Below are 20,556 nucleotides of genomic sequence, written 5' to 3'. Positions count from 1 at the left end.
AGTCTTACAGGTGATATGTCTGACAGAGAACCACGGTTTTAAATAGTAGGCCTGTAATTTACTAATATTATTCTACACGGAGACCTAGTGTGAATAGCTTCACCAACACACTGCAACAGAATGGAAAAGGACAGCTAAAAAGAGCAGCAGTGTTCAGCTGCCCAGATCTCCAGAACTAAATGCACTACCAGGGTGCAGCAAACCCACATAAAGATGGCGGCGACAAGGGTCCTCATGCTGTGTTTTTTCTTTTTTTTCTTGAATTTTTGGGGAAATTTTAATTCTTCTTAGTGTGGCTTTGCTTTTTATGTTTAGAGTAGGGTTCGTAACCATGAGGACCCTTGTCGCGGGTTACGAACTTACGTATTTTGGCCAAAATATCAACTAATACCTCATATATTACATATATGTATTTTTGCACTTTTTTATTCCAGGGTGCAGCCAGGCCCATCACTGCGGGCATTGTAAACTGGGGTGTCTGTTCCCATGGGGTTCACTTGGATAGTACCAGTCAGCCCGCCTAATCTAATAGTATGAGCGTAACAAATAGGCTGTAAGTCGTATACTGTGCACTACCCTAGTGTGAACAGCACCCTATACAAGCCTTTTTGTGTGCAATTCAAATACTAAGCAGTCACCCCCTCCATGAAATGGTAGGTTGTGAGTGATTGTCTCACCAGTATTTTGCACCTGTGTAGCCGCCATCTTTATGTGTGTTTGCTGCGCCCTGGTAGTGCATTTAGTTCTGAAGATCTGGGCAGGTGAACGCTGCTGCCCTTTTTTGCAGTGTTTTTCCTTGAATCTTTGGGGGAATTTTAATTCTTCTTAGTGTGGCTTTGCTTTTTGCGTTTAGAATGGAAAAGGAGGCCAATATTTTCCACGTTCAGTTCAAATTTCTGTATTTTTATTGCTGAAATATGGAACAGATCTGGCTTTATTCTGTAGTGAGAACAAGCAAATGGAGCCCAAGAATGGTGTATTCTGGATTGCTTTTTAAGCACATAACAAGGATTAAGATGAAAAAAAAATTTCCCTGGCCCCTGATATCTGGGGCTATGTCTAGAAATATGTGTAAAGACAGGACGTTCAATGGACCCTCTTGTGCTGTACCATACACTGCAGTCTGCCACATACACTGCTTGCCTGCCTAGCACTGATTATATGCAGCCGGATTAGTCTTCAGAAGGACTGTTAGTTCAGATGTATATATATATATATATATATATATATATATATATATGTTGTGGAATACCTATACTAACAGGACATTCAATGGACCCTCTTGTGCTGTATCATGCACTGCAGTCTGCCACATATCCTGCCTCCCTAACTCCTGCTATCACCACTGAATATATGCTGCTGGATTAGTCCTCAGAAGGGCTGTTAGTTCAGATGGATATACTGTATAGATATGCTGTGGAATACCTATGCTAACTATAAACAAGCAAATTTCTCCCTGACGCAGCAGCAGCTCTCCTTACTCTGCCTGGTTCCCGAGTAGACTGTGACGAGCAAGGCGGCGCCCAGTTTTATATACACCTGATGATACTGTGCGGCCAGCCAATCACTGTAATGCCGACAACCAACATGGCTACGGCATTACAGTGCATGGTAGGCAATCCCTGCATGTTCATTGGCTGTCTAAAGAGCGCCAAACATGCAGGGAGGGGACCCGAGTTCCCGCCCGGCAACCCGGAAATACACGCTGAGCTTGTCGAGCCTAGTGTTGCACGGGCGAGTACCCAGTAGTGGCGAGCATGTTCGCTCATCACTAATCATAGGTAGTCCCGTTTACAGTTTTCAAGTCTTCAAAGCTGGTTGCACCCTTTACATGCAACGGCATCAAAACTAAAAAGTAGCGTTCTAGTTCTTTTATACTAACTGAGTACATGCGGCCAATAACTTTATGACCACCACTTTGTCTCTGCTTCCAGGAACTGTCTTTGTAAACATAATGTTCAGGTATCTCATGATAAAAGTAATTTCTTGCTTCGCCATCTCAAGCATTTAACTGAAACCAAGTAAGAAGTGTTGTGGTCCTGCGTGCAGCTCTTTCTTCAAGTTCATCCATATCTTCAGCATCAAAGAATATGACGTATTCATCAGGCAAATGTACTGCCAATCTTCCAATCTACTGATACTGTGTGAATGGCGATGCATTTAGAATTCGAATAATCTTTGGCATGCCTCCGGAGGGCTTACATATCTTGAATCAACGTGATTGCTTGGCTCATCATAGTCAAAAGTGTTGTCTTTGATTTCTACGTTGGCACAGTCGTGGCCTTTATAGACGTATTTGTAAAGGTATTTCACGCTTTGAATGGAGGCTCACACCTCAAGATTAATGTGGCAGTTATACTTTAAAAGTAAATATGGATTATATGGAACAACCCATGAATTATCAATGTTTTTTCCATTAACTTCAATTTTAGGCATTTCTCTTCTTTTATATTTTGGATACCCATCCACATCACCAATTGTGACATCAGTGAAATCCTTTGGAAATCTCTTAATGCAATTTCCATTGTCCATACACAGGCTTTTTGGATTCTATTCGCCACATGGACCGTGAATCATATTTTTAGTAACAATGTCGTGCAATCTCGGGAATGTTTCCTTGCAATTGTTTCTGCTGAAATTCCTGACATCAGTATTTTCTTCGGTTTTTATTTTCGAATCATATTCAAGTATCAACAATATATGAGCGTGTGGCAGACCACATTTTTGAAATTCAATGACACCACCAACACACCACCACCAACACACCACCAAATAATCTTTTTTCAATTATGTCATGCAGCAAATTTTGAAGTTTTAGGCAAAAAACTTGCACAACTAAATCTGGCCTATGTTCAACTTTTTGCCAAGGTTGAAGGTTTTCGGTAATTTCTTTCCATTTTGGATAGCAAGTCATTGTCACAAATAAATCTGGCTTGCTGTATTTTGTAATCATTGCCATTGCATTCTGATAAGGTTGTTGCATGTTTCAAGGACTACCCTCAAAGGTAGATGGCAGAATTATCATTTTACCCAGAGTAGTTCCCTCTTTCTCTGCTCGAGAGTGAAAGTAGTCCATTAGACCATTATATTTTTAGACTCATTTCGATTTGTTCTAATGTAGTTAAGCCTGTTTACTTCAACTTTAAACAGTAACATAGTAACAGTAACGTAGGTTGAAAGACCTAGGTCTATCAAGTTCAACCTTTCTTCCCCAATGGTTCTCCCTACACTAATTTACTAATCCCTATGCCTAAATCTGCTGATTCAGAAGAAGGCAAAAACCCCAGGACACATTCAGCCAATTTGCATCATGGGGAAAAATTCCTTCTTGACCCCGAGAAAAGGCGATTAGTTCTAGAACCCTGGATCAAACCTAATTATGATACTGGTCATGTAATTACTATTATATGTAATTACTATTACGGTACTAAATGTACTACTATAGATGTAACATTTTGTCTAATTTAACTGTAACCCACAATGTTATGTGTATTGAGGAAGTCATCCAGCCCTTTTTTGAAAGCGATTATAGTGTCGGCCATCACTACCTCTTGTGGTAGGGCATTCCACAGTCCGACTACTCTTACTGTAAAGAACTGTTTCCTGTTTAGGTGCCCGAATTGCCTTTCTTCCACCCATAATGAGTGCCCACTGGTCCTTAGTATGGTCTTTGGAAGGAATAAGTCATGTTCTAGAACTTTGTACTGACCAAACATATATTTATACATGTAAATGAGATCCCCTCTGAGGCGTCGTCTTTCTAAGCTAAAGAAGCTCAACTTTTTCAACCTCTCACCCTTGTAATAATCTAGTTGCCCTTCTTTGAATTGACTAACTTCTGAATATCCTTTTAAAAATGTGGATCCCAAAGCTTAATTGTAACCAGAATACCCAAGTCCTTCTCCTGTTCTGCAGTCACGAGCATACTCTCATCTAATGTACAGTACAGACCAAAAGTTTGGACACACCTTCTCATTTAAAGATTTTTCTGTATTTTCATGACTATGAAAATTGTACATTCACACTGAAGGCATCAAAGCTATGAATTAACACATGTGGAATTATATACTTAACAAAAAAGTGTGAAACAACTGAAAATATTTCTTATATTCTAGGTTCTTCATAGTAGCCACCTTTTGCTTTGATGACTGCTTTGCACACTCTTGGCATTCTCTTGATGAGCTTCAAGAGGTAGTCACCGGAAATGGTCTTCCAACAATCTTGAAGGAGTTCCCAGAGATGCTTAGCACTTGTTGGCCCTTTTGTCTTCACACTGCGGTCCAGCTCACCCCAAACCATCTCGATTGGGTTCAGGTCTGGTGACTGTGGAGGCCAGGTCATCTGGCGTAGCCCCCCATCACTCTCCTTCTGGGTCAAATAGCCCTTACACAGCCTGGAGGTGTGTTTGGGGTCATTGTCCTGTTGAAAAAGAAATGATGGTCCAACTAAACGCAAACCAGATGCAATAGCATGCCGCTGCAAGATGCTGTGGTAGCCATGCTGGTTCAGTATGCCTTCAATTTTGAATAAATCCCCAACAGTGTCACCAGCAAAGCACCTCCACACAATCACACCTCCTCCTCCATACTTCACGGTGGGAACCAGGCATGTAGAGTCCATCCGTTCACCTTTTCTGCATCGCACAAAGACACTGTGGTTGGAACCAAAGATCTCAAATTTGGACTCATCAGACCAGCACAGATTTCCACTGGTGTGATGTCCATTCCTTGTGTTCTTCAGCCCAAACAAGCCTCTTCTGCTTGTTGCCTGTCCTTAACAGTGGTTTCCTAGCAGCTATTTTACCATGAAAGCCTGCTGCGCAAAGTCTCCTCTTAACAGTTGTTGAAGAGATGTGTCTGCTGCTAGAACTCTGTGTGGCATTGACCTGGTCTCTAATCTGAGCTGCTGTTAACCTGCGATTTCTGAGGCTGCTGACTCGGATAAACTTATCCTCAGAAGCAGAGGTGACTCTTGGTATTCCTTTCCTGGGGCGGTCCTCATGTGAGCCAGTTTCTTTGTAGCGCTTGATGATTTTTGCAACTGCACTTGGGGACACTTTCAAAGTTTTCCCAATTTTTCACACTGACTGACCTTCATTTCTTAAAGTAATGATGGCCACTCGTTTTTCTTTACTTAGCTGCTTTTTCTTGCCATAATACAAATTCTAACAGTCTATTCAGTAGGACTATCAGCTGTGTATCCACCAGACTTCTGCACAACACAACTGATGGTCCCAACCCCATTTATAAGCCAAGAAATCCCACGTGTTAAACCTGACAAGGCACACCTGTGAAGTGAAAACCATTTCCGGTGACTACCTCTTGAAGCTCATCAAGAGAATGCCAAGAGTGTGCAAAGCAGTCATCAAAGCAAAAGGTGGCTACTTTGAAGAACCTAGAATATAAGACATATTTTCAGTTGTTTCACACTTTTTTGTTAAGTATATAATTCCACATGTGTTAATTCATAGTTTTGATGCCTTCAGTGTGAATGTACAATTTTCATAGTCATGAAAATACAGAAAAATCTTTAAATGAGAAGGTGTGTCCAAACTTTTGGTCTGTACTGTATATGCAGCAACAGGATTACGCTGTCAAGGTGCATTACTCTATATTAAACCTCATCTGCCAAGTGTTTGCCCATTCAGTCATCTTATCCAGATCGTTCTGCAATATCGTAATGTCAAGATCAGATTTTAGTATCCTACAAAGTTTGGTGTTGTCAGCAAAAACTGACACTTTGCTCTCAATCCCATCCCCAAGGTCATTAACAAAGAGGTTAAAAAGAATCAGTCCTAGCACAGATCCCTGCTGCACCCCACTGCTGGCTATATCCCATTTAGAGAATGTACCATTTATGACGACTCTTTGTTTACAATCATTTGGCCAATTCCTTACCCATCTACATATAGTTCCCCCAAGTCCTTGCTTCTTTAGCTTCGGTATAAGGTTGTTATGTGGTACAGTATCAAATGCCTTTGCAAAGTTCAGATAAATCACATCAGCTGCATTAGCAACATCTAGATTTGCACTTACCTCCTTGTAGAACCCCAACATGTTGGTTAGACACGACCTATCTTTCATGAATCCGTGCTGATTATCTTTTATTATATTATTCTCTACAATATAACTCTGCAGGTCATCTCTTATGATGCCCTCAAAAACTTTGCACACTATTGATGTCAGACTTACCGAACGGTAGTTACCTGGATCCACCTTTTTACCTTTCTTAAATATCGGTACCACATATGCTATCCTCCAATCCTGTGGCACTACCGCTGCTACAAGAGAGTCTAAGAAAATGAGATACAGCGGTTTGTCAATTACTGAGCTCAATTCCCTCAGTATCCATGGATGAATACCATCTGGGCCGGGGGACTTGTCAATGTTTAATTTGCTCAGACGCAGATGTACTTCTTTTTGTGTTAAACTAGTTATATCAGGTGGTGAACTTTGATTTTTGCCCTGTTGAAAGATGCCTGTTTAATATATCAGCCTTTTCTTTGTCCTCTATAATTATCTTTGACATATGCATCCACACAAAACTGCTGAGTTAACTTACCGCCATTCAATATTGGATTAAATGCATCTCTGTCTGAAAGCAGGTAGCTGTAGTATTGTAACATGGACACTCTCGTGTTTGTGTTTTCACCATCAGATCCTCGTTGGCGCATTTCTGTGTGCCAACCCATTTCTGCACGTTCAAAGAATAATGGATACACCATTGAGTCAAGGTTTGGGTCAAGAATATTGACACGTTTTGTTTTAAAGGTTGCATCGGTGCTACTGTCTGGCCTTAAATGTACTAAAATGTCTGTGTCAAAAGGAGGTTCTCCATCAATATTTTCAAAGATAACTGCCACCTCACTTACTCTTGGCTTGTTGTAACGTCATGGATCTTGGGCACGATCATTCTTTATTGCCATTACAATATTTGGCATAGTGGTTTCATTTTCAACAACACCACTATTGCGAACTGATCAGTGTGAGCAGGTTATTAATTGTATAGCAGATAATACTTCCAGTCACCTGGGCACCACCACCTCCGGTCTGTCTTCCACACGGTCAAGTCTTAGTAGCCGTGAGTCTCGACCGCATACTCCTCCTCACCCTGATGCTCCTTCCTCCCACCATGCCGAGTGTAGTCAGACAGCAACTGATCCCACAGTTGGACACTCTGAAGAGCTATTCGCTGGTCCATTTCCATATTTGGGCCCCCCGCCTGCTCCGCTTGAAGTGGTGGAAGAGGAGATCCCATGTAGCGATGCCCAAATATTTGAACAGCCACAGACACAGTAAGGCGACGCTGGCAATTTGTCACAAGAGGTGGACGACGACGAGAGACAATTGCCACAAAGTGAGGCGGAGGACCGTGGTGCGGAAGTGGAAGAGGAGGAGGTGGTGGATGATCTAGTAACTGACCCAACATGGCAGGAGGACACGCAGAGCGAGGACAGCAGCACATAGGGGGAGGGAGGCAGAGTACCCCAACAGGCAGGAAGAAGCAGTGCGGTGGCCGCAGACAGAAGGCGGGCAACAGTTCACCGTAACACCAACACGGGGGACATTGCCAGTACAACCGGTAGGTCTTCCAGAGTCTGGAATTTTTTTAAAGACTCTGCTGATAACCCCAAAAAGGCCATTTGTACCACCTGCCAGGCCAGCATCAGCAGGGGTGAAAAAACTACCAGCCTGACCATCACCAGCATGATCAGGCACATGTCAGCAAAGCACCCGACTTTGTGGGGCGAACCCCAGGGTCCACGACCAGTGTCAGCGGGTGTCACCACTGCTTCTTCCGCTGTTGTGCATGTAAGAGAACCCCCTGTTGTGCATGCAAGGCAATCCCCTGTCCATACTGCATGCAAAGATGCCCCCTCCTCACAGTCTTCACTTGTTATGGCAGTTTCTCAAGAAACAGCATCAACGTCCACGTCCACATCCCAGACCATTGAACGAAAGCGCAAATTCGCAGCCAATATCCCACAGGCCACAGTCCTAAATTTGCACATTTCACGACTGCTTGCGTTGGAAATGCTTCCTTTTAGGCTGGTGGAGACGGAATCCTTCCGCAACCTTATGGCGGTGGCCGTCCCTCTGTACTCGGTCCCCAGCTGACACTATTTTGCCCGGTGTGCCATCCCCGCACTACACAAGCACGTGTCCCAAAACATCTGCCGTGCCCTCAACAACGCAGTTACTGGGAGAGTCCACCTTACAACGGACACGTGGACAAGTGCTTTGGCCAGGGACGGTACTTCTCCCTGATGGCACACTGGGTATACATAGTGGAAGCCGGGACCCAGTCGGACCTTGGGACGGAACACATCCTCCCCACACTGAGGATTGCGGGCCCTATGTCAGTCAGAGCTGCCCCCACAGTGTACAGCTCCTGCGCATCATCCTCCTCCTCCTGCTCATGTTCAGCCTCCATCTCAGATATCACCACATCAGTTATAAGCTGGAAGCACTGCAGTACTGCCTCAGCCAAGCGGCAACACGCTGTGCTGAAAATCATAAGCTTAGGTAATAAACCTCACACTGCTTGTGAGTTGTGGACAGCTGTGAAAGAGCAGGCAGATCTGTGGCTGAGACCGCTGAACCTACATCCAGGCATGGTCGTGTGTGACAATGGCGGCTCTGAGGCGAGGCGAGATCACACACGTACTATGCCTGGCTTATGCGCTTAACCTCCTGGTTCAGCGGTTTCTTAAATCGTACCCCGAGTTGCCAGATCTGCTCGTCAAAGTACGCCGCCTGTCAGCTCATTTTCGCAAGTCGGCTACAGCTTCCGACCTTGCTGTGTTGCAGCAGTGTTTGCAGCTTCCGGCACACCGACTGGTGTGTGATGTCCGCACACGTTGGAACTCTACCCTCCACATGTTGCAAAGGATTTGTGAGCAGAAGAGAGCAGTTGTGGAGTACCAGCTGCAATAAGGCCGTTGATATTCAGGTCAGACTCCACACAAAAGACCTCAGGAGTGGACCTGGATGTCTGACTTATGTACCATCCTGACAAACTTTGAGGAGTCCACCAAGATGGTAAGTGGCAATGATGCCATCATTAGCGTCAGCATCCCACTTATCTGTCTTTTGCAATGCTCTCTGCAGAGAATAAAAGAGGAGGCATTGCAGCCAGAGTATGATGAGATGGATCAAGAAGCCATAGCGGGCGATTACACACAGCCCAACCTCATCTCATCCCAACGTGCATTGGGGGACAATGAGGGAGAGGAGGAGGAGGAGGAGGAATAACAGGAGCTGGTACCATGCGCTGTAGACGGTAGTACCTGTACAACTGTCATACCGTCGGTTCATTGTGGGTGGCCTGAGGACAGGGGGCGGAGGAGGGGGAGGAGGAGGAGGAGGAGGAAGAGGAGGAGGAGGAAGAGGAGGAGAGCATGGTCAGTCGTCATCTTGGTGAGGACACGGAAGTCATGCCCGTTACCAGTCTGGCACGCATGGCTGACTTTATGTTACGCTGCCTTAACCGTGACCGTCGCGTTGTCAATATGTTGGGGGACAGTCATTACTGGTTGCTGACACTTTTAGACCACCACTACAAGGAGAACTTTCACTCTCTTATTCCTGAGGTGGAGAGGTCTACAAAAATGGGGCAGTACCAGAAGGCCCTTGCTGCAGAACTGTTAAAAAAAAATTCCCATCTGAACACGCTAGAGGCAGAGGTCACAGTTCGTTGCCCAACCAAGGCGTACAGGCGAGAAAGACGCAACTCCAATCCAGCAGAGGCAGGGGAGCACTGTCAACATTCTGGGACTGTTTTCTGAGACCTGCCCAGCTTACAGGCCCTGAGGCACGGGGTACTCTCACAAGGAGTGGAGAGTTTCAAAAGATGGTGAGGGAGTACCTTGCCGACCGTACCAGAATCCTCCGTGATTCCTCTATGCCTTTTAATTATTAGGTGTCTAAGCTGGACACTTGGAATGAACTCGCTCTGTACGCCTTGGAGGTCCTGGTCTGCCCTGCCGCTAGCGTGTTATCAGAGCGTGTTTTTAGTGCCGCTGGGGAATTATAACTGATAAGCGCACTCGCGTGTCAACTGACAATGCTGACAAGCTGACCCTTATCAAAATGAACAAGGGCTGGATTGGGCCAGACTTCTCATCACCACCAAATGACAGCAGAGTAACATAAAGTCAAATCCACTGTGTTATTTCGGGAGGTGTATTCCCATGCACCGCTTCACACCCACACATGGGTATACGCTTTCTCATTTCGGCTGTTTTTTGCTCTTCTCCTTATCCTCAGCCTCCACCACCACTATACCACCAGGGTGACCGTGGTCCATGTTGCCAGCATTGCAAGTTCCTCCGTCCTAAATTTTGGCAGCTTTTGCTTGGAAGGCATAGGCAAAGACTATGGGAGACCCTCTCCCCAATAATGGGAATTGTAACGGGTCTGGGAGGCGGAACCTCTGAGCTACTATACAAGGGGGCGGTCCTTGTAAGGGAGCGGGTGGCGACCAGGCAGGCAGTCACAGCAGGTGACCGGGACAGTCTCTGGGTGTACGGGCAGGAGGTCACGGCAAGAGACCGGGACAGTCTCTGGATGAACGGGCTGGAGGTCACGGCAAGTGACCGGGGCAGTCTCTGGGTGAACGGGCTGGAGGTCACGGCAAGTGACCGGGGCAGTCTCTGGGTGAACGGGCTGGAGGTCACGGCAAGTGACCGGGGCAGTCTCTAGGTAAAGGGTAGGTACGACCTGTGATGGCTGAACCTCCAGGTAGGCTAGCAAGGCAGATGGAGGATGTGTGCTCCCAGGTGAGCAAGCGAGAGTCTCTGGAATAGCAGGTGGTCACAGCACGTGACGGCGAAGCCTCCAGGTAGGCAAGCAGGCAGGTAGCGGAGAAGCGCTCCCAGGTGAGCGGGCAAGAGTCTCTGGAATAGCTGGTGGTCACAGCACGTGACGGCGGAGCCTCCGGGCAGGCAAGCAGGCAGGTAGCGGAGGAGCGCTCCCAGGTGAGCGGGCAAGCTGGTCCATAGACAGACTGACAGGAGTAGAAAGGCAGACCGTCGGACCTCAGGTTAGCAAGCAGGCAGGTAGCTGATGTGCGCTCCCAGGTGAGCGGGCAAGCTGGTCCTTAGACAGACTGACAGGAGTTGTAAGGCAGACCGTCGGACCTCAGGCTAGCAAGCAGGTAGCAGGAATAACAGGCAGGAAACAGACAGCAAACTGGCAGGACTCTGGCAGGAATCAGGCAGGTAACTGGCAGGTAACTGGCAACGGGACCTGAGGGCTGAAGCAGAGTAGAACAGTGCAACAACATTGCTCGGGCACCTCCATTTTGGAGGAGGCGCCTTATATATGGTGAAGTCCTCCGGCCATTGGCCGGGGACTCCTTAGGACGGCGCGCGCGGCCCCTTTAAGAGGAAGGGAGAGCGCGCCGCGCGCCCTAAGCACAGTGGCCGGGAAGGAGCGCGCGCTGCCAGCAGAGCGGGAGGAGGACGCCGGGCACGGAGCAGGGAGGTGAGGGGAACAGCGTCCCTGCCTAGCAGAGGGCAGGGACGCCGGCGCTACAGGAATAATGTTTTTAATATGCTGTACTGCATGGCTCTTGTAAGGGGCATTGCAAGTTCCTCCGTCCTAATGTTTGGCAGCTTTTGCTTGGAAGGCAAAGGCAAAAACTATGGGAGACCCACTCCCCAATAATGGGAATAATGTTTTTAATATACTGTACTGCATGGCTCTTGTAAGGTGCATTAAAATCATCTTGTTAAGCTACTGTGACCTCCACGTCTCTTCCAAGGGTCATTGATATTGTCTTTTTATTCCACTGGGTTCTCCATGTCTCTTCCAAGGGGCATTGATATTGTTTTTTTTTCCACTGTGACCTCCACGTCTCTTCCAAGGGGCATTAAAACCATCTTGTTAAGCTACTGTGACCTCCACGTCTCTTCCAGGGGGCATTAAAACCATCTTGTTAAACCACTCTGAACTACACGTCTCTTCCAAGGGGCATTAAAATCGTCTTGTTAAGCTACTGTGACCTCCACGTCTCTTCCAAGGGTCATTGATATTGTCTTTTTATTCCACTGGGACCTCCACCACTCTTCCAAAGGGCATTGATATTGTCTTTTTATTCCACTGCGACCTCCACCACTCTTCCAAGGGGCATTGATATTGTCTTTTTATTCCACTGGGACCTCCACGTCTCTTCCAAGGGGCATTAAAACCGTCTTGTTAAACCACTCTGAACTCCACAGCTCTTCCAAGGGGCATTGAAATGTTGTTTTTAATAACCTCTAACCTCCACAACTCTTCCACCGGGCATTGCATTTCCTCCTAATTTTAGTCAGCTTTTGCTTTTCAATGCATAGGCGGACACTAAGGGAGACCCACTCCCCTATAATGGGTAGAAGGTTTTTAGTACGCTGTAATCAACGTCTGTTTCAAGGGGCATTGCAGTTCTTCATAATTTTTGGAAAGCCTTCCATTCACTGCTTATGCCAACAGTGTACAGGAGACCCAGTTGCTATAAATGGAAAAAACAGTTTAGTTAAGGCCCTCTGACCTCCATGTCACTTCCAAGGGGCATTGGAGTGCCTCGAAATTTTTGGTAGGTATTGCACTCACTGTATACCCTATAACTGTGTAGCCGAACCGCTCCTTTTGGTACAGAAACATATCCTACAAGACATGTATGGTTGACTGGCCTCATATTGATGTGAATGGTCCCTGTTCCTCCTGCTCTTTCTCCTTTGCCACCACCTCATCCATCATTCATCACCTGAAGCTTTGTTTTAACGCAAGTCATAGAACTGGGATAGTAGCAGGAAAACATCCAGCAATCCTCGGAGGAGGTAGGATATGCGCCAAAAAGCTGACCACCTCAGGCCTAGCCGCTACTACATACATGCGCTTGCATTCCAAGGAACAGAAAGCTAAGGAGATGGATGGCCTCATGAACATGAATAATTTACTCGTTGTGTAGGAGGCCGACCACTGCTGCTGTCTACCTTCTGAACTTTGTGTTGAAGCCTGATTGACCCAGGACCCGCAATCCTCTATGTCTGGAGGACGTGTTGCATCCCAGTGTCCAACTGTGTCCCAACTTCCACAATATTAACCCAGTGTGAAGGCGTCAGTGAGATGGACCATCCCTGGCCACATTCACTTGTCCACGTGTTTGTGGTTAGGCTGTCCTTCCTACTAAATGCACTGGGGAAGGCACAGGTAATGTTTTGGTATGCGCGCTTGTGTATAAGGCGCACCAGGACAAATAGGGGCGGCTGGAGACCGTTTAAGGACACCCGGCCGCCCCCTGGCGGCTGGGGACCAAGCGTGGACACCCTGCCGCTGGGCGGCTGGGGACTGAGTATGGATGCCAGGCCGCCGACGCAGCCATGACGTTGTGGCCAGATTCCGCCTCCACAAGCCTAAAAGGCCCAATTTCAAGTGCAAGCAAGCAAGTGGCGGCTGGGGACTGAGTATGGAGACCTCACCGCCGATGCAGCCATGCGGTAGTGGCCAGCTTCGGTCTCCTCCAAACTAAAAGGCCCCATTTCAAGTGCAAGCTAGCAGTATAGTATAGCAGCCTGGGAGTGGGTCGGTGGCAGGCTGCATACTTGCGTTTGCATTGCAAGGAATGGAGGAGGTACAATTGAACACTGCCCTGGGACAAGGACTTGAACGGGATAGTTGCAAGTCTGCAACGACAGGTGCAGGGTGGGAGGCATCTTCGCATGTGCCATGAACAGGGAGTTGGCGTGCACACACTACAGCGGATTAGGCTGTCCTTCCCACTAAATGTACTGGGGAGGGCACAGGTAATGTTTTGGTATGCGCGCTTGTGTATAAGGCACACCGGGACAAATAGGGGCGGCTGGGGACCGAGTGTGGACACCCGGCCGCCGGGCAGCTGTGGACTGAGTATGGATACCAGGCCGCCGATGCAGCCATGACATGGTGGCTGGCGTCTGCCTCCACAAGCCTAAAAGGCCTCATTTCAAGTGCAAGCAAGCTAGCAGTATGGTATTGCAGCCTGGGGGTGGGTGGGTGGCAGGCTGAACACTTACGCTTGCATTCCTAGAAAACAAAGCAGATGTTAACTTCTATCATCATCATCATGCTCCTCACCTTGGCACTCTCAACTCCCTTGATGGAGAAGCCATGGCCCACCGGAGGAGTCTGGTTCTCTGGTGGGCTCTTCCAATGCTTCCTTAAAGCAGGCCAGGCTAAGAAAAGTGTGGGGAAGGTTTCCGGGACAAATAGTGTCAGCTGGGGACTGAGTATGGAGACCTCGCCGCTGATGCAACCATGAGGTAGTGGCCAGCTTCGGCCTCCTCTAAACTAAAAAGTCCCATTTCAAGTGCAAGCTAGCAGTATAGTATTGCAGCCTGCGGGTGGGTGGGTGGTTGGCTGCATATTTGTGCTTGTGACGCGCCCCTGGGCCTACTTAGTGTAGCGTTGCGCACGCGGGAGCCTACCCGGAGCCGGATCGGATAGGGGTAGTAGTCTCGTGGCGATGACCCGGTCCATGCCCAGGGAGTCAGACTAAGTGGCGGTATATTAGCAGTAGATGTAGGACGACTACGCCACCCGTTGAATGCAGCTATGGAGCTGCCGCTGCAGGGCAGACCGCTGAGGCCGGTGGAAGGATGGTGCAGCGTGGATGGTGTAACCCCCAACGGGAGGGGTATGGCCTCAGGGCAGCCGACGTGGATGATGGGGGTAGTAGGAACCACTCAGAGACGATGCGGTGTAGTTCAGGGTCTTTACTGGTGACAAAGATAGACCCTTCCGGAGTACTGGCTAGCGGTCGGGGCCTGGTCAGTCCTTGAGCAGATGGGATCCCCCTTGGCCAGGCGGAGTTGTAGGCCTCCCCAACTAATTGTACTCTTCTGGCTCCCTTGCTAGAGGCGGGTAAAGGTAGCCCACGTCCCTGAGTGTACCGTGTGGTGCTCACCCGTATGGCCGGTGACTCGGGGCCTTCTAGTGGCTTCCGCTCCACGACGGCGGTGCTGGTCCCACGCGTGTGACCGTGCCTTCGGGTTTCTTGGCCAGAGGACCTGAAATCCCCTGCCGGGCGGTTTCTGCTGCTGGGTCTGGGTTAATCCCCACAGCCTCGGACTCCGGGTCCGGTGGTAACTCTTCAATCAGGGCGAGCTCTTCAGCTGCCAGCCCCTGATTCCTTTTAGCACGACTTCCCCAGAGCTCCTGATCTCTCTTTCCTATAGCTGCTTCTCTTCTTCTCTCTACTCTACTCACTAACCCTGCCTCAGCCCCAGCTTTATATAGGGGAAGTCCTTCCCCTCCCAGGACTGGGCAGGAGGTGTGGCATGCATAGGATTCCTGACCAAGAGACCTCCCACCTGCTCTCAGACGTAATATCTCTATTACTGTGGCAACCAGACCCCTGGGGTGTCACACTTGCATTGCAAGGAATGGGGGAGGTACAATTGAACACTGCCCTGGGACAAGGACTTGCACGGGATAGTTGCAAGTCTGCATCTTCTGATGTGGCAAGGATGACTTCTGATGGGCACACTTTTAGGCAGTGACCTGGGTGTCAGAGATGCTTCCAGGGGTCTTCCCCATGCTGTTCCTATGTCTTTTCAGCACTGTATGCATGTGTCACACAGTACATGGCCAGATAAGGTTGTAAAATGTTAAAATGACATTTCCCGGTGAATGCATTTGTCACGGTTGAAAGCAATACAAAAGTGCAAAAATGCATAAAAAATGCTACTTGTGAACATAGTCCAAGGTGTGGAGGAGCATTTTTGCTTTTGGTTATTTATTTTACCTTATACACAAGTCTTTACCCTGAAAGGATGTTCCTTAACATATTTCACAGGAAAACAGTTTCAGTGTCGTTTTTGTATGTTTTATTGTGAGCCCGTAAATGTGGCTTAATACCTCTGACCACGTTGTTGACAGCAGTGACCTGGGGGTCAGAAATGCTTCCTGGTGTGATCCCCTTGCTGTCCCCATGTCATTTGAGCACTGTCACTATCGTTTTGGGCACTTGTTAGGCTTTCTACAGACTGCCGGGTGTGCCGCCGCAAAAATGCTCGGGTCTCCCATAGACTAACATTGGGCTCGTTGCTCGGCCCGAGCTTCGAGCACCTGAGCATTTTAGTGCTCGCTCAACACTAATTGTGAACATAAGATCTTTGTTACAATGGTTGTTTTCAGGAAGTTTGAACCTTTCATTGGTCGCCTAAGTGGTATCTAATATATACAACTGTGCATATTTTCTCGGTTCCTCTCCTTCAGGATGCAAATAGCCAGTTCTATGGTGTATCTGACCATGGATCCTGAAGCAATATGGACCATATCTGGTGCAGGAGCTATATTTGCTCCCATTGAAGCAATTGCAAAACAGCTATTAATTGATCTAATATTATCCATGAAGTTTTTGCTGTACTCATGTTGATTTGTCATGAGTTTTACAAAACAACTTTGCCTTTGTGACAGCATCTTAAAAATGTTTTATCATCTGTTGGCATTTCATCTAAAAAGTTCCTAGATGCACAGAATTAGCATATTTAATTCATCAAACAGCAATATTGCTCGTTAATAGCTTTTTCGTCTTCTAAACATCTCATTCTTACGTCCTGCGATTCTCTAGTTATGCGTTTCTGGTTATTTTCAAATCAGACGCGATCTACGATTTTGTTGCCTTGCTACTCTCTCCTCTTCAGTTTAGTTTTCAATTCGCGCTCTATATGATTGTGAATTACGTTGACACCTCATAGCTCTTTCCTCATTCATTTTCTATTCGCGCACGTTTTGCCGCGGCGTGTCTTTGCAGTCAAACATGTCACTGTTCTTCACTTTCTAGTGATCTTTGCTGTCTTTTCCTTACAGCATCAGCGTATTTGCGCTAAGCTTCGGAATTATATTTCTGTGGACGTCCCATTGTAAATACTTTGGTTTGCTGTTCGACAGGATTTGTTGAAAAAACAGTTTATTTGCTCTTCGGCAGATTGTGTTTTGAAAAAACAGTTAAAGTGTTTATTTGCTCTGGCTTTAATAAAACCAAGGACAAATAGGCACAGTGTATAATATACAAAGCACCCTGGCCACACACCAATGAAAAAAATTTGTGTATGTATTTTTTGCTAAAGAATTAATTCGGCCAGTTGGATTTCTAGCACATGCATTATTGTACGATGGAAATCCCTTAATAAAACTTCATGTTTCTGGAACCACTTTCAATTTTAAAAAAATGAATTACATTTCTGGATTCCCCACATTAAAAATACGTATTTCATAAGCAGGTTGATTCTGTGTTGTAGCATTAAGTTTTGAGTTAATCAGAAAAAAAAACAGATCAGTAGAAGCTGTGTTGGTAAGTTAATGTTGTTAATTGTAATAATTGCAGAGCCAGAGTAAATAGAAAAAGAACAGATCAGTAGAAGCTGTGTTGTTAAGGTAATGTTGTTGTTGAATGTATGTATGTATGTATGTATGTATGTATATAACATTGCAAGACAACAAAGAGTAACAAAACTATCAAAACAACGTCAGGTGATGTTTTTCTCGGACTCACCTCAACATTAAGCTCTTTATGTAGTAAGATAATCAAGCTTTAAAATCAAGATCCTCACACTGAATCTTTTACTTTCCTAAATTTTCCTCAGTAAAAGAAGAGTCGGAAAACAAAATTTACTCTTCCTCCTCTATAGAATCATACACTTCAGATAATATCTTTGATGTTCTGAAGCAGGAAACTGAATTTTTCAGAAATTATTTTATCGAAAGTGGAAGGGTTTGTTCCATATTTGAAAGGGATTCTAAAAAAATTCTGGATCTGGTTTCCTGTTCAGATGGGGAATAGTGCTGTCATGAGTTTAAAGAAAAAGAAAAACCTCAAAAATTATACATACCAGTAATTTTGTTTCCTTGAATCATAAGAGTTCGCACCCAGGGATAGGAAACTTGGAACTAAAAGGAAGCCCCTCCTTACACACTTCAGTGAATTACTAAGACCTGGAGGAAACTTCCATGAGTAATGTAAATGCATGCGAAACAGATATGCATCAAATACAATTTTATTTTGTTGACACGATGTAAAAGAAAACATCCCATGACATTATTAAAAGAATGAAGGGTGGGAATATATGATTGATGTCATAGTTTGAGAAAATAAATTTACCAGTATGTACAAATACCAGATTTCTTCCTCACCGTGACAGCAGCGGAGAGAACCAGAAGAAAGATCAGAGGTGTTAAATATATCCAACCAGAAATGCTGGAAGATGATACTGGGAGAAGTCAAAGTAGATGCCTTACCGATAAAATCAAGAGAAGCTTCATTACGTTCGGCCCGTGGAGTAAATAGAAGATGGATGAAGTGGGCTTCGAGACCTAATTATATTGAAATAATGACAGACTTTAGTAATGGAATGCCTAATACAAATAGCAATGGGATCCTTGCCAGCTCTAATGTCTTAATTTGGGCCACAAAAATAAATAAATAGGCCCTACAACTTTTACCAGTCCACAGATCTGTTAATCACTTAAAGGGGCTGTCCGGTCAAAAGTGATAAGTCTGCAGTCACTCAGTGTGACAGCAGACTTCAAAATTCCCCCAGCGCAGGAATTGTGCGCTGCGGGGGATTCGCCAGTATGAGACCCGGGACCGGAGGGTATGTATACGTTATACATACCCCCGGCCATTCAGTGCCGCCTCGCTCCATACACTTGTATGGAGCGAGGCCATGCCCTGTCTAGTGACGTGGACAGCCAGTGGGCACTTCCAACTAGAAGGTGCGGCCTCGCTCAATACAAGTGTATGGAGAGCACATACATACCCTCCATTACCGGGTCTCATACCGGCAAATCCCAGCAGGGCACAGTGCCTGCGCTGGGGGGATTCATAAGTCTGCAATCACACAGAGTGACTGCAGACTTATCACTTTTGACCGAACAACCCCTTTAAAGGTCAGATCTCCTCGCATCTAAATGATGGAATTTCTACTTTTCAGAGAGGATGTATCATATCCTGGATACTTCCACATGTGTAATCTCCGTTGCTCACAAGACTTCCCTTTCTCCTCCACTCTGGTACATTCCTCATTCAATTGCCTTCAAGATTTGAGACTGGGCATCCTTCATCTTCTGGAATTCAGTGCCTCAGAACGTCCAATTTGTCCTCCACATTTGGAACCTTCAGACACAATCTGAAAACTCATCTCTTAAGAAAAGTCTACAGCTTGCAATAACCCTCCTGTCACATCACGACCTTTGAAGGTGCCCCAAAGCCCCGACCTACTATCTTTTTCCCCATTACACAGTAGGTTGTAAGCCTGTGAGGGCAGGGTCATCTCCCACTCTGTACCAGTCTGTCAGCTTGTTTACTTTATTGTATCTACAGTTGAAACCAGAAGTTTACATACACTATAGAAAAAGACACATATGCATGTTTTTCTCAATAATCAGCCATGAAATCAGAATAAACTTTCCAGTTTTTGATCAATTAGGATTACCATCATTTTTAATATTTGCCAAATGCCAGAATAATGAAAGAGAGAGAATGTTTTAAAGCATTTTTATTACATGCTGAAAAGTCAAAAGTTTGCATACATTTCATTAGTATTTGGTACCATTCCCCTTAAACTGAATGACTTGGGTCAAATGTTTGGGATGTCCTTCCACAAGATTCTCACAATAGTTGGTCGGAATTTGGGCCCATTCTTCTTGACAAAACTGGTGTAACTGATCCAGGTTTGCAGGTTGCCTTGCTCACACCTGCCTTTTCAGCTTTGCCCATAGATTTTCAATAGGATTGAGATCAGAACTTTGTGATGGCCACTCCAAAACATTGACCTTGTTATCCTTAAGCCACTTTGTAACCATTTTGCCATTATGCTTCGGGTCATTGTGCATTTGGATGACCCATTTCCGCCCAAGCTTTAATTTCCTGGCTGATGTCTTGAGATGTTGTTTCAGTATTGCCACATATTCTTTGTAGCATCCGCGTCTCTGCCCCCTGCAAGGCAGAGACGCCGTCCTCCTTACCACCGCGCTCCTGGTCCGGCGTCTTCCGGCATTCTGCTGCTGCTGCACGCAGCTTACCGGGCACTGTGCTTAGGGCGTGCGCGGGCTCCCTCCCTCTTAAAGGGGCCGCGCGCATCGTCCTAAAAAGTCGCCAGTCCCCTATTTAAAGCACCTCCTCCAATATGGAGGTGCCGTGCAAGGTTGTTGCTCTGTGTTTCTTACTGTTGCTTCAGCCCTCAGATCCCTCTGCAAGTCAGTCCTGTCCGCCAGTCTGATCTTCAGTCCAGCCCGCCAGTCTGACTACTATCCAGCCCGCCAGTCTGTCTACAGTCCAGTCCGCCAGTCTGTCTATAGTCCAGTCCGCCAGTCGGTCTATGGGCTCTGTCCACCTGCTTACCTGGGAGCACTGCCTGTTACCTGCCGTGCCCGCCAGCCTGCTTACCTGGAAGCACCTGCCTGTTACCTGCCGTGCCCGCCAGCCTGCTTACCTGGAAGCATCTGCCTGTTACCTGCTGTGCTCGCCAGCCTGCTTATCTGGAAGCACCTGTCTGTTACCTGCCGTGCCCGCCAGCCTGCTTACCTGGAAGCA

The sequence above is a fragment of the Phyllobates terribilis genome, unplaced genomic scaffold, assembly GCF_046119375.1.
Source record: "Phyllobates terribilis strain yellow unplaced genomic scaffold, ASM4611937v1 Scaffold_4__5_contigs__length_816908805, whole genome shotgun sequence".
Taxonomy (NCBI): Eukaryota; Metazoa; Chordata; class Amphibia; order Anura; family Dendrobatidae; genus Phyllobates; species Phyllobates terribilis.
Note: the sequence above shows the minus strand (reverse complement) of the source record.